General features: G+C 30.7%; 1 non-coding gene across 1 annotated transcript; it reads left to right on the top strand.

The window, feature by feature from the left end:
* Window positions 1–409: 409 nt before the first annotated feature.
* Window positions 410–517, top strand: LOC112799349 (small nucleolar RNA R71). Its single transcript, XR_003200923.1, has one exon. It is a non-coding gene; the product is annotated as a small nucleolar RNA R71 (small nucleolar RNA).
* The last annotated feature ends 13,757 nt before the right edge of the window (window positions 518–14,274 follow it).

The following is a 14,274-nucleotide window of genomic DNA, read 5'->3' as shown; positions in this document are numbered from 1 at the left end:
AGGTGTTCCCATAGGGTTCTCCCATGTAATTCACCTCTTCCATTGAAGGGTTCTCAGGATCATAAGCTTCTTCCTCAGATGAAGCTTCTTTAGTACTGCTTGTTGCATTTTGCATTCCAGACAGACTTTGAGAGATCATATTGACTTGTTGAGTCAATATTTTATTCTGAGCCAGTATGGCATTCAGAGTGTCAATCTCAAGAACTCCTTTCTTCTGACTAGTCCCATTGTTCACAGGATTTCTTTCAGAAGTGTACATGAATTGGTTATTTGCAACCATTTCAATCAGCTCTTGAGCTTCTGTAGGCATCTTCTTCAGATGAAGAGATCCTCCAGCAGAGCTATCCAAAGACATTTTGGATAGTTCAGAGAGACCATCATAGAAAATACCTATGATGCTCCATTCAGAAAGCATATCAGAAGGACACTTTCTGATTAATTGTTTGTATCTTTCCCAAGCTTCATAGAGGGATTCTCCTTCCTTCTGTCTGAAGGTTTGGACTTCCACTCTAAGCTTACTCAATTTTTGAGGTGGAAAGAACTTTGCCAGGAAGGCATTGACTAGCTTTTCCCAAGAGTCCAGGCTTTCTTTAGGTTGAGAGTCCAACCATATCCTAGCTCTGTCTCTTACAGCAAAAGGGAATAGCATAAGTCTGTAGACCTCAGGGTCAACCCCATTAGTCTTGACAGTGTCACAGATTTTGCAAGAATTCAGCTAAAAACTAATGAGGATCTTCCAATGGAAGTCCATGGAACTTGCAATTCTGTTGCATTAGAGAAACTAATTGAGGCTTAAGCTCAAAGTTGTTTGCTCCAATGGCAGGGATAGAGATGCTTCTCCCATAAAAGTTGGGAGTAAGTGCAGTAAAGTCACCCAGCACCTTCCTTGCATTGTTGGCATTGTTGTTGTTTTCGGCTGCCATGTGTTCTTCTCCTTTGAAGATTTCTGTTAGGTCCTCTATAGAGATTTGTGCCTTAGCTTCTCTTAGCTTTCGCTTCAAGGTCCTTTCAGGTTCAGGATCAGCCTCAACAAGAATGCTTTTGTCTTTGCTCCTGCTCATATGAAAGAGAAGAGAACAAGAAAATGTGGAATCCTCTATGTCACAGTATAGAGATTCCTTGAGGTGTCAGAGGAAAAGAAAATTAGAAGGTAGAAGTAGAAAATTCGAACTTATCAAAGAAGATGGAGTTCGAATTTTGCATTAAGGAATAGTGTTAGTCCATAAATAGAAGGATGTGAGAAGAAGGGAAGTAATTTTCGAAAATTAAGTAAAAGATTTTGAAAACATTTTTGAAAAACACTAATTGATTTTCGAAAATGAAAGTGGAAAAGAAATCAAGTGTTTTTTGAAAAAGATTTTGAAATTAGAAATCAAAAAGATTTGATTGAAAACTATTTTGAAAAAGATGTGGTTAAGAAGATATGATTAGTTTTAAAAAGGTGTGATTGAGAAGATATGATTTGAAAAACATTTTAAAAAGATTTGATTTTAAAAATTAATGACTTGGCTATCAAGAAAAGATATGATTCAAACATTAAACCTTTCTCAACAGAAAAGGCAACATACTTGAAATGTTGAATCAAATCATTAATTGATAACAAGTATCTTTGAAAATAGAAAGAAATTGAATTTGAAAAAGATTTGATTGAAAAGATATGATTTGAAAAAGATTTGATTTTGAAAAGATTTTGAAAACTTGAAAAAAAATTTGCATTGAAAACAAAATCTTCCCTCTTGTGCCATCCTGGCATTAAACGCCCAGAATGGTGCACATTCTGGCGTTTAACGCCCAAAACTCTACCCTTTTGGGCGTTAATCGCCCAACCAGGTACCCTGGCTGGCGTTTAAACGCCAGTCTGTCCTTCTTCACTGGGCGTTTTGAACGCCCAGCTTTTTCTGTGCAATTCCTCTACTGTATGTTCTAAATCTTCAATTCTCTGTATTATTGACTTGAAAAGACACAAATTAAAAATATTTTTGAATTTTTAATAATGAGGAATAATCAAAATGCAACTAAAATCAAATAATAATGCATGCAAGACACCAAACTTAGTAGTTTGTATACTACTGACACTAATGAGAATGCATATGAGACACATAAACACTCAAGTCAAGAGAATTCAAAGATCAGAGTAAGAAATCATCAAGAACAACTTGAAGATTACTAAGACACATGCATGAATACAAGAAGAACAGAAACATGCAATTGACACCAAACTTAATATGAGACTAGTGTCTCAACAAGAAACATAGAATATTTTTTTATTTTTATGATTTTGTAAATTTTTTTTTGTGCTTTTTCGAAAATTAAGTGAAAAAAAGATATCAAAGTTCTTAATGAGAATTCCAGGAATCAGTGCAATGCTAGTCTAAGACTCCGGTCCAGGAATTAGACATGGCTTCACAGCCAGCCAAGCTTTCAAGGAAAGCTTCAGTCCAAAACACTAGACATGGCCAATGGCCAGCCAAGCCTTAGCAGATCACTGCTCCAAAAGCAAGATTGATAGAAATCAACAAGCTCTTGTGATGATAAGTTGAAACCTCGGTCCAATGGAATTAGACATGGCTTCACAGCTAGTCAGATTTCAACAAATCATCATGAAACTCTAGAATTCATTCTTAAGAATTCTGAAGAAAAAAAATACCTAATCTAAGCAACAAGATGAACCGTCAGTTGTCCATACTCGAACAATCCCCGGCAACGGCGCCAAAAACTTGGTAGCGCGAAATTGTGATCAATACTTTTCACAACTCAAATAATCCCCGGTGATGAAACCAAAAACTTGGTGTTCAATACCATGGCATAAACACAACTTCGCACAACTAACCAGCAAGTGTACTGGGTCGTCCAAGTAATAAACCTTACGCGAGTAAGGGTCGATCCCACAGAGATTGTTGGTATGAAGCAAGCTATGGTCACCTTGTAAATCTTAGTCAGGCAAACTCAAATGGGTATGGTGATATGCGAATAAAACATAAAGATAAAGATAGAGATACTTATGTAATTCATTAGTGGGAATTTCAGATAAGCGTATGAAGATGCCTTCCCTTCCGTCTCTCTGCTTTCCTACTGTCTTCATCCAATCCTTCTTACTCCTTTCCATGGCAAGCTTAAGCAAGGGTTTCACCGTTGTCAGTGGCTACCTCCCATCCTCTCAGTGGAAATGTTCAACGCACCCTGTCACGGCACGACTATCCATCTGTCGGTTCTCGATCAGGCCGGAATAGAATCCAGTGATTCTTTTGCGTCTGTCACTAACGCCCCGCCCTCAGGAGTTTGAAGCACGTCACAGTCATTCAATCATTGAATCCTACTCAGAATACCACAGACAAGGTTAGACCTTCCGGATTCTCTTGAATGCCGCCATCAGTTCTAGCCTATACCACGAAGACTCTGATCTCACGGAATGGCTGGCTCGTTTGTCAGGCGAGCACTCGGTTGTCAGGCGATCAACCATGCATCGTGTATCAGGAATCCAAGAGATATTCACCTAATCGAAGGTAGAACGGAGGTGGTTGTCAGTCACACGTTCATAGGTGAGAATGATGATGAGTGTCACGGATCATCACATTCATCAAGTTGAAGAACAAGTGATATCTTAGAACAAGAACAAGCGAATTGAATAGAAGAACAATAGTAATTGCATTAATACTCGAGGTACAGCAGAGCTCCACACCTTAATCTATGGTGTGTAGAAACTCCACCGTTGAAAATACATAAGTGATAGTAGTGATCATTGGCTTCGGCCCCAGAGAGGGAACCAGAAGAACCAAGATGAAAATACAATAGTATAATGTCCTACTTATAGAAAACTAGTAGCCTAGGGTTTACAGAGATGAGTAAATGACATAAAAATCCACTTCCGGGCCCACTTGGTGTGTGCTTGGGCTGAGCATTGAAGCATTTTCGTGTAGAGACTCTTCTTGGAGTTAAACGCCAGCTTTTGTGCCAATTTGGGCGTTTAACTCCCATTTTGGTGCTAGTTCCGGCGTTTAACGCTGGGATTTCTGAGGGTGACTTTGTACGCCGGTTTGGGCCATCAAATCTTGGGCAAAGTATGGACTATCATATATTGCTGGAAAGCCCAGGATGTCTACTTTCCAACGCCGTTGAGAGCGCGCCAATTGGGCTTCTGTAGCTCCAGAAAATCCACTTCGAGTGCAGGGAGGTCAAAATCCAACAGCATCTGCAGTCCTTTTTAGTCTCTGAATCAGATTTTTGCTCAGGTCCCTCAATTTCCGCCAGAAAATACCTGAAATCACAGAAAAACACACAAACTCATAGTAAAGTCCAAAAAAGTGAATTTTAACTAAAAACTAATAAAAATATACTAAAAACTAACTAGATCATACTAAAAATATACTAAAAACAATGCCAAAAAGCGTACAAATTATCCGCTCATCAACGGTTCCTCAAACACTTTAATTTTCTTCGGACAACACCAAGACTATCCTTGGATCCAATTCTACGCCAAATTACACCAGACTAGTGTTTCACCCGAAATCCAATCCAATCAAGCTCTATGACATCTAATCACATAATTTTACATAATTCAACATAAATTTATAACTCAAATTTGTACAAACTATCGGGAAAGATTTTCTTACTTTATTCCTAGTAGTCTTGGGTCAAAATTCTGTTAGAAATCACAATTGAGCCTCCTCTAAACATAAAAAATTTAAGATTTTCTCAAAACCCAAATCAAAAATACAAAATTGAATAGAAGAAAGAACTGGGTAAGAAATTTTGAGTTTCTTACTATTTTGTTCAGATAAAATCGAAAAGAATTTCAAAACGAACACGTGACCATAAATAACTTGTCAATCAGAACTCCAGATTAAAAGTTATGAGTGATTGAAGTTGAAGGTGAATAGTGAGTTAGGGTTCTCCAATTCTCTTCTCTCTTCTAACTGTGCCCCTCACTCTCTCAATGTAAAATTCTGAGTTTTGGTGAAGTGTGGCGGTGTTTATATATGTGGGCTTGAGTTCTTTGGCCCATCATGGGTTCAGTTCAACCATTTTAGCCTGTTGGCCCAATTTTAAGTCAAAATCTTTAAGATTAGTATTTTAATTTTTATTTTATTTATTTTTATTTCTCCAAATTAAAAATTTTAATTTTTTAATTTCTTAGGCTCATAATTAATTTATTACTCAATTATTTGTTATTTAACCGGAGTCTACACTAATCCTATCCACTACACCATAACTTATGACAATGCACACATCACGATAGCAATTTATATAAATATATTATTATCACCTGTAAACAAAACTTTATTTTGCAAAGAATAAAGATCGGAAGAATTCATATATATTACATTGACCTTTTAAGTGAAAGAAGTATCTAAGTTGCTACGAAGCATAGCTGTCCTAATATGATTAATATATTTTATCAACCATTTCTATTAACATCCATAAGCAATAAGTTTTACTAGAACAGAATCATGTATTACCAAAGTTAGATCAAATTAACATTTTAGATTATTCAAAGTCATAACTAATTATGACTTTTGAAAAAAGAAAATGACAATTTGAATTCATGATTTTAAACCATAAACAAATAAAGATTATAACATTGTGTCTTAAAAAGTAATAAATAATTCAGTAAAAACATGAAGAAAGAAGACTTCCACAATAAATAAGAGATAACCACTTATTCAGGGAAGGAACAATGTGACTAAGCATGATTTGATGAGGATTTTAATAACAACCAACTCCTACCAAATTATGCAATTATGCAATTGATCATTATGTATGACATTCCATGTGAAATATTGAAAATCACAGGTCATGATCATTTAAGAAAAAAGAAAATAACAATTTGAATTCATGATTTTAAACCATAAACAAATAAAGATCACCACATTATTACTCAATAACTAACAAATAAATAAGTAGAAGCACGAAAAAAGAAGACTTTCATAGTCAAATAAGGGATGAGCACTTATTTAGGAAAGCAAAAGTGTGACTAAGTATGACTTGATGAGAATTTTGACAATAACCAACTCCTACCAAATTTTGTAACTGTACAACTGATCATTACATATGACATTTCATATGAAATATATTAAATTAAATCTATCATAAAATAGGATACTAACATTCAGTCCATAATAGCAATATTAAATTAAACTAATATCCACCGATGCTTCCAAGAGTTGCCATTATAACTATTATCTTCATCAATTTTACTTGTACAGAAAAATTTTGGGGCAAAAAATAAAAGAGTTTTTATACATTAGAATTTACAAAAATAAATTTTATTTACTAAACCACAAAAACCAAAAAAGCAAGAAACCACATAAACTAGATAAGCAAGAAACCACAATGAAAAAGATATACATTGCAACATATATTGTATTTAAGGATAAAACAATGTAAAAAAAATATAAAACAAATTAGAACTAAATTAACAGTAAACAATCACTACTCAACTACCTACTGCAAAATAAGTGAGTTAGGTAAAAAAACCTTACCATCAATCTGATTCAATATATCCAAGGTTAATATCAGCAAAATTAACATAGAATAGAATCATCTTAGGAATCATGGAAAGAGAAAAATAAAAATTTGAATATTTTCTTTTCAACCAATCCATTGTGAACAGATTCAACAAATGAGTAAAATCATTTAAAATGGAATTAAAATTATAGATAAAAATAGATCCTCAAATGACATCGGTGTTCAAATGAAATAGAGAAACAATGATCCTCAAATGAGATGAGTATTGAAATGGAAAAGAGAAAATCTAAATCAATGTCTGTATTAATTCCAAAAAACCCATAACATGAGACAATTGAAAAAAATTTGAATGAAATTTGAAAATCTAACTTCAATTAAACAGAAATAATTCAGAAAGAATACCCAAAACCCCGAAATTTGTCAAAATTTTCATGAAATTATTGAAATTAACCAAGGAAACTCAACCTGACATAAACAATATGCAAGAAATGATTAGAATAGAAAACCTATAGTTATTGGATAGACTCTCTAACAACAGTCTGACAAAACACGACAAAGAATGCATTCTGATGCGATTGATTTGCAAAGAATTGATTGTACATGAGAATACAAATAACTACCCATCCACAAAAAGGAAAAGCACGCGATCGGCCGAGAATCGTGGGAGGAAAGGGGTTTTTTTCAAAAGAAAAACCTAATTCAACAAAAAATTCACCTCTGCAATGAGATCATTTTTATTTTTATTTTTAAAATTTATAAAGATTAAAAAATGAAAATAATTCTTATCTTTTTCATCTAATATTTTTTTATAAAATTTAAGATTATAAAATAACAAAAATGAAAATATAACCAAATATACTCTTAGTTTTTTTTTCTTGGGAGTAAATATTCATTTGCATAAATAAACACTAATAATTTCTCTTAAAATTTATGTAACATTACATTCAATTTTTTTAAAAAACAAAAAGCGCACCAAATTACAGTAGAGCAAATAGAACCAGACAAACACGTCAACCAACTTCTAAAAGTAATACAACAACACAAAGAAGAATTTCATGTCATCTCTGGCATAGCCATCAGCAACTAAAGGGGTCCACACCTTTCCACTTGTTGGAGCTCATCATGGTCATGTTGATAATTTCTTCAACACTCTTGCTTTTATTCTGAAAAATCCTTCTATTCCTTTCCAACCAAATGTTCCAAACGATCGCACAGAAGCATCTCAACTGTTGCTCTCAATCCGCCTTTCTCCTCGGTTCCTCTGTCCAACATAGAAAGTGTTCTTTCATCGAACCCGAAAAATACCATTGTCGGCCAAACACCGATATCAAACACTCCACACATGCCAAGCAAATTCACAGCCTAGAAATAAGTGGTGTACAAGTTCCACATCTTTATTACATAAAACACATACGTTATCTTCCTGGCTAATAATCCCAAATCGGCTTAGCTTTTCTTTTGTATTCACCCTACCTATCAGGACAAACCAAGTAAACAGCTCCACTCTTGATGGAACTAAACCTTTCCAGATGATCTTAGTGAAGTTGTAGCTAGTAACCTCCTCTGGGAGTATTTTCTCAACAAAACCTGCAAAAAAATGAGTTAGTTGAAAAGATACCTTGTCTATCATATTTCCACACCATATTATCCTTTCTGTTATTCACTAGCTTCACAAGTCTCAACTCCTCATGTAATTGACCCAGGAGTTCTAACTCCCATTGAAAGAGCTCTCTCCTCTATTGGAAGTTCCAAATCCAGTCTAACCCATCTCAAAACCCACAATCTCCTATAACATATCCAAATTGGTTTGAAACAGAAAAAAGTCTGAAAAACCGATCCTTCAAAGATCCACAAAGTAACCATACATCCTCCCAAAATCGAGTACACTGTCCATCACCAATCTCCATGGACAAGCCTGTAATCATCTTATCCCTTATATGTTGATTCGTTATTTGTAACTGGCATATATCCTTCCATGGGCCTCCTCTAGTAGGTAGCACTTGAGTTGATAGTAGCTTATTAGGATTCTGATTATTACAAGAACATACCACTTTCTTCTACAACGAGCACTCTTCCTTAGCAAACTGCCACCACCACTTTAACAACATGGTTATGTTACGAACCATAACATCTTCAACTCCCAATCCACCTAATGTTTTAGGGGCCTGCACCACTTTCCATCTTGCTAATGTCATCCCATTACTACCATCCTCCTTACTCCATAGGAACCTTCTCTGTAATGAAATCAATTTCTCAGCAATAGCTCTCAGCATCTTGAATAAACTCAAATAATACACTGGCAAACTATTTAAAATTAATTTGATCAGCACCGACTTCCTAACTTTGTTTAGTATTTTAGCTTTCTATAGACTGAGCTTCTCCTTCACTTTGTCTATTATAAGCTTTCAGGTCTTCACCATCCTCGAATTTGCTCCTAAGGAAATACCCAGGTATTTAACTGGGAGGGAACCACCCTTACAACCCAACAAGTGACACATACGCTTGACCCACTGTTCATCACAATTTATTGGAATACATCAACTCAAAGCATGTCAGAAGTCGCTTGTAATTCTTAATAGTCTTCTTTTTTGGTGGACAAAATAGAATTATATCATAAACAAACTGAAAATATGACAATTTTATACTATTTCTCCCAACCAACAATAATAATATACGTCCACTCCTAACTGTCTCTCCAGCTATTCGATGTTTTATTTTATTTTTAATAAAAGAAGTAGTACTGAGTTTTCTTATAAACATGATACTAATTTCTTTTTTAAAGTGCAGGTCAATTTATAAACATAATAAACTAAAAAAGAATATTTATTTGTAACATCATCGATAAATCAATGTAATCTACCAATAATCTATTTATTCCGATTTTCTTCCTTTTGCATGAAAATAGGTTGATACAAGTGATTCTTACATAACAAATTAACAACTATTAACCAATAACAATGTGATCATGAACACACTACCGTTATTAAAACTTTTTTCTATTTTATTCTCGAATTCAACTACTATGTTATAATAAGTATTTTACTGTTCATAATACAGTTGGCCTACTTTTGATTTTTTGAATTATATTTTGGTATACCACCGTATGAAATGCTAAAATGTTTTGAAAATATTGAAGACAAGGATAGAATTTTGGTCTAACAAGTAAAGAAAGAGAACAGATTCTGATGAGTACATAATAATTGGATGGTTGTGCGTGGCAGCCAATGGGTGAAGCTTAATTAACAACCAAATGAAGCAACAAGGAATTAGAGTCCAAGGCATAGGTGGAGAATTCAAACACTTGCATAATAACTGATAAGTGTAAGAAACACCTACGTTTTACTTTCCAAAAGAACAATAATTGTTGGGGGGATTTAACTAAATCTAAAAAAGAGTAGTCTTCTTCCCTGATAAAAAGAGATGGACTCTAATTCCTAAATCTTAGACTCCAGAAAAAGTCTGCCTTTTTTTTTTAAAAAAAAGTATTAATTAGAAGAACGAGTTTACCTATGCTAAAAAATGACAACCTTCGTTCTTAATAAGAAACACCGAAGAAAAAGAAAAAAATACTGAAAAGAAAATATTAAAGATCAATATTTTAGTAAAAGAAATAAAAAAGTTAAGTAATACTGATCCAAATAACAAAACAAGTATATAAAAAAATATTATTCACCTAATATTTTTCCTACAGAAACCTAGATAAGAAGCATATATATATATATATATATATATATATATATATATTATTAGAAGCAGATAAATATTTGTTTGATAGGTAAGGGTGGCAAAGATTCCAAGATTTGTTCAACCAAACCCATCATGATATCCTTGTCTTGCATTGCTATTTTGTCTTTGGGTCAACTATCCTAATTTTTTTTTTCATTTTTGGCTAACTCAACTGTACTATTTTTAATTTACGTCAAATCTTGTTTGGGTTGACGACGCTTATGGTTTTTAAGATTGGGGCTCCTTCTTCAAACTTTGGTCAGTGGGCCTTTTATTATAGAAAAACCTTGAAGAGTGAGCCGACAATAGTTGCATCAAAAACCTTCGGGGCATGATCAATTACCAGAACCCAACAATTATAATTGAGTTTCTTTTGTCATGGGTTCAATAACTTCTCTATTTTGGACTCACTTGAATTAGCTAAATGTTAACATTTATTCACTTAAATAAGTGTTAGGAGTTTGAATTATGTTTTACATATATAGTAATTTATTGACCAATAACAAACTCTTAAATAAAACTCAAATTAACGATAGATTAATTTTTAACCTGTCGAATTGAAAAATGTCATGAGAAACTAAAAAAATTTTCTATGTTTTGTAGATGAAAACAATGCATCTTCTTCTCTCTCTTTGTTTTTTATTTTTTTGCACTGATTTCGAGTTTCAAATTCTAATAATTTATGAAAATTCATTGTGAGAGAGAGAACCATAGTTACCAAATATTTAGTAAGATTGTTTTAATATCTAAAATTACAATTATTTTGGATCTTATTATCAAATAACTTTTTTTTCATATTCAAATTTTGAACTCAAAACCTCTAATTAAAGGACCAATGTATCTACCAAGGTAGCTTCGCTAATTCCATGTTATTGAGTATTAGTTATCCTAATATAACATGATACAAAAGACTTCAATTCCTTTGCAAGGATTGAGAGAATAATTAACCTAGATATTCAGTTAAACTACCAACTTGGAACTCATGGTTAGGCAATTAGGCCTGAAAATAATTAAATAAGGATGGTTTCCTTGCTAAATTGTCTTTTATTGTAGACAAAATATTTGTTGAATTAGATAAACTCTCACTTCATAGCAACTGGAAAGCGCATTCTCTATTCGGCAAATAATACGAGAATGACGTTGCTAAAAGGGATATTGTAATGATGACATGCTGCTCACTTGACAATTTGTTTTGTGCATGTGAATCAATTTATTATTTTGTTGGGGAAACTCATTAGAAGTGGTCTACTAATAGTGGCTAAGAATTTAGATAATAACGAGTATTTTTACTCCTAATAATATTAGGAGAATATAAATTTTTTAAAATTATATCAATTCTGACATTATAAATTATAATATAAAAAATTATAGCATTAAATTACTTTTATAAGATCATAAAGGATAAAAATCTCCGTCAATTAAGAAGACAAGAATCTCTATAAATAAAAAAATTAAATAATAAATTTTTTAGTTATTATTTTTATATGAAAAAGTTTAATTTTTTATTAATAATTAATTTTAATATTCATTATCTAAAATTTAAAAAATTTTAATGTGTATACTTTTGTATTTGATTAGGTGTTAAGTCTGTCGTACAAATAAAAAAAATTAATTTTTATATTTACTATTTAAAAATAGTACATTTTTTCTGTATATATAAAAATATAATTAGATATTAGTATAAAAGAATTTATATTGATAGTTAACTCAATTTTTCTTTTAAAATGATTGAATTTTTATTTTAATTCTTAATTACAACATTAATATTTTTTTAAATTATTTGTAGTAAATATTTAAAAAAATAAAAATATATATTCAAAATATATACGAATTACCCTATTTATATATAAAAAATTAAGTACTAAATTAATTATTCATATAATATATATATATATATATATTAAAATATAAAATATATATTAAAAATAAATTAAATAATATATATATTTATACGTAAATACATCATTATTAATTTAATAACTAAATTTTAATACACAAAAAGTATTATATAATAGATTCTAATTCAAACTTCCATACTATTATTCTTATTTTTTGTTATAAATGTTTAAGATAAATATCAATATTTTACTTATATTTCAAAGGTTTTAAAACTAACAAAAATAATAAAGCTGATAATGTGTATGATTAGGAACGGACGTCCAGGGGGTGAATGAAGGCCTCAATTTCTCTAATTTTTTGAAAAAAAATTAATAATAATAATAATAATAATAATAATAATAATAATAATAATAATAATAATAATAATAAATTATTAAGTATGATTTAATATTTTTAAAATTATTTAATATTTAGTTTAGTATAAATAAAAGTTCAATCCAATCTAAATATTAATAATTTTTAATATTTAAAAAGTAAATAATATTAAAAAAATCTAAAAAAATATTATTACTACTATTTTAAATTAAATATTTTTTAAATTTCATAAAGTGGATTCTTTTTTTTTGTGTCCATCCTTCTTAATTCATTTGGTATTAATTTTCTTTATTTTAACTGCTACAACTGAAAGATCTTTTTCAACTATAAATATTGTGAAGAATAACTCAGAAATAAAATGAAAGATAAATTTCTTATTAATTGTCTTTTAATTATATTGAAAAGAAAATTGCTAAAAAATTTGACACAAATTCTATTATCGATAAATTTTATGATACGAAGAATTCATGACTTTATTAGTAAAAAATACACATATATTTTTTATTCTTTAAAATATATTTTCTATCAATATATTTTTTTTTTTTGGTGTCTAAACAAGGAAAGAAACAAAGCAAAAACTATCCTAAATCCGAGCGGATGATTCGTTGAAGATCAACACAAGGCTCAGACCAAATAACATGATTAGAGTTATTCTTGGCACTATATTTAGCCATCCAATCCGCAGCTCTATCAATATATTTTATAATACATCTTCTATTATATATTTTTGTATAATTTTTTAATATTATATATATGAGTTTGTTACAAGCAATATATATTATACAGAGGGACGGATCTATATATATGCCATTTGTTATAAAATATAATATTATCATATATATTATACAAGCATTCAAGCAATATATATATACAAGCAATATATATGAGTTTGTTACAAGCAATATTATATATATATGTAATATTATTCTAAATAAAATAAAAATAAATATAAAATAAATTAAAAAATTAAATTATCAAAGATTCAAATTTTATGTCCACATTCCCACGCCACATCATCCACATGTATGCTCCTTTATCCATATATAAAATCATGTTTTCTCGGTTAATTTTTTATTTAAATTAAATAAATATAATATTTATCAAAATATGTAATATATAATTATATAAATAATTTACAATTTTAAATACGTATACACATTTTGATACTGTGACAAGAATTTTTTCGAAAGTGCAAATGGGAGTATCTATCGAAAAATAACAAAAGTTAACAAAAAAAAAATTGTGTGCATTCGAAATATGACATAACTAAAAAGTTGTGCATAATTTGAATATTGAGTATGGACACAATAAATTTAATGTCAATATCACTGTATTACAAAATATTGTATTATTGTAATAATTTAACTATAATATATTATTATATTTGTATGATTAATTAACTATTTGATTTAAACAAATTATTAACGATTTAAATTTTTTAAATTAAAAAATTAACAATTTTGTTCCAATTATTCGCGATATTTAAGTAAGCGTGAAAAAATTATGTCATTTGAGTGATAATTCGTTGACATTAGGTGGATATTTGATAATTAAAAGAATCATATATTTGATAATTAAAAGAATCCTATACTTAATAAAAATAAGGACAATTTACACAAATAAAATTATTGAAGAAAACCTTTATACAAATACAACATTGGCAAATTTCAGATACAAATGCAACAAACGCAATTGTATGTAATTCGCTATACCCCAAACCCAATTGCACGTAATCCGCTACAGGCTATCGCGGATTACGTTGAGGACTGCGTTACTCATAAACCGTTATACCCCGTAGCGGATTATGAGTAGAGTGGGTAATTATATATACCGCGTGAGGCTGTAGCGGAAATCATTTGAAGTAATTTG

Source organism: Arachis hypogaea, chromosome 4, assembly GCF_003086295.3.
Source record: "Arachis hypogaea cultivar Tifrunner chromosome 4, arahy.Tifrunner.gnm2.J5K5, whole genome shotgun sequence".
Lineage (NCBI taxonomy): Eukaryota > Viridiplantae > Streptophyta > Magnoliopsida > Fabales > Fabaceae > Arachis > Arachis hypogaea.
The sequence above is the reverse complement of the archived record's forward strand: the minus strand, read 5'-3'. Positions and strand labels throughout refer to the sequence as shown.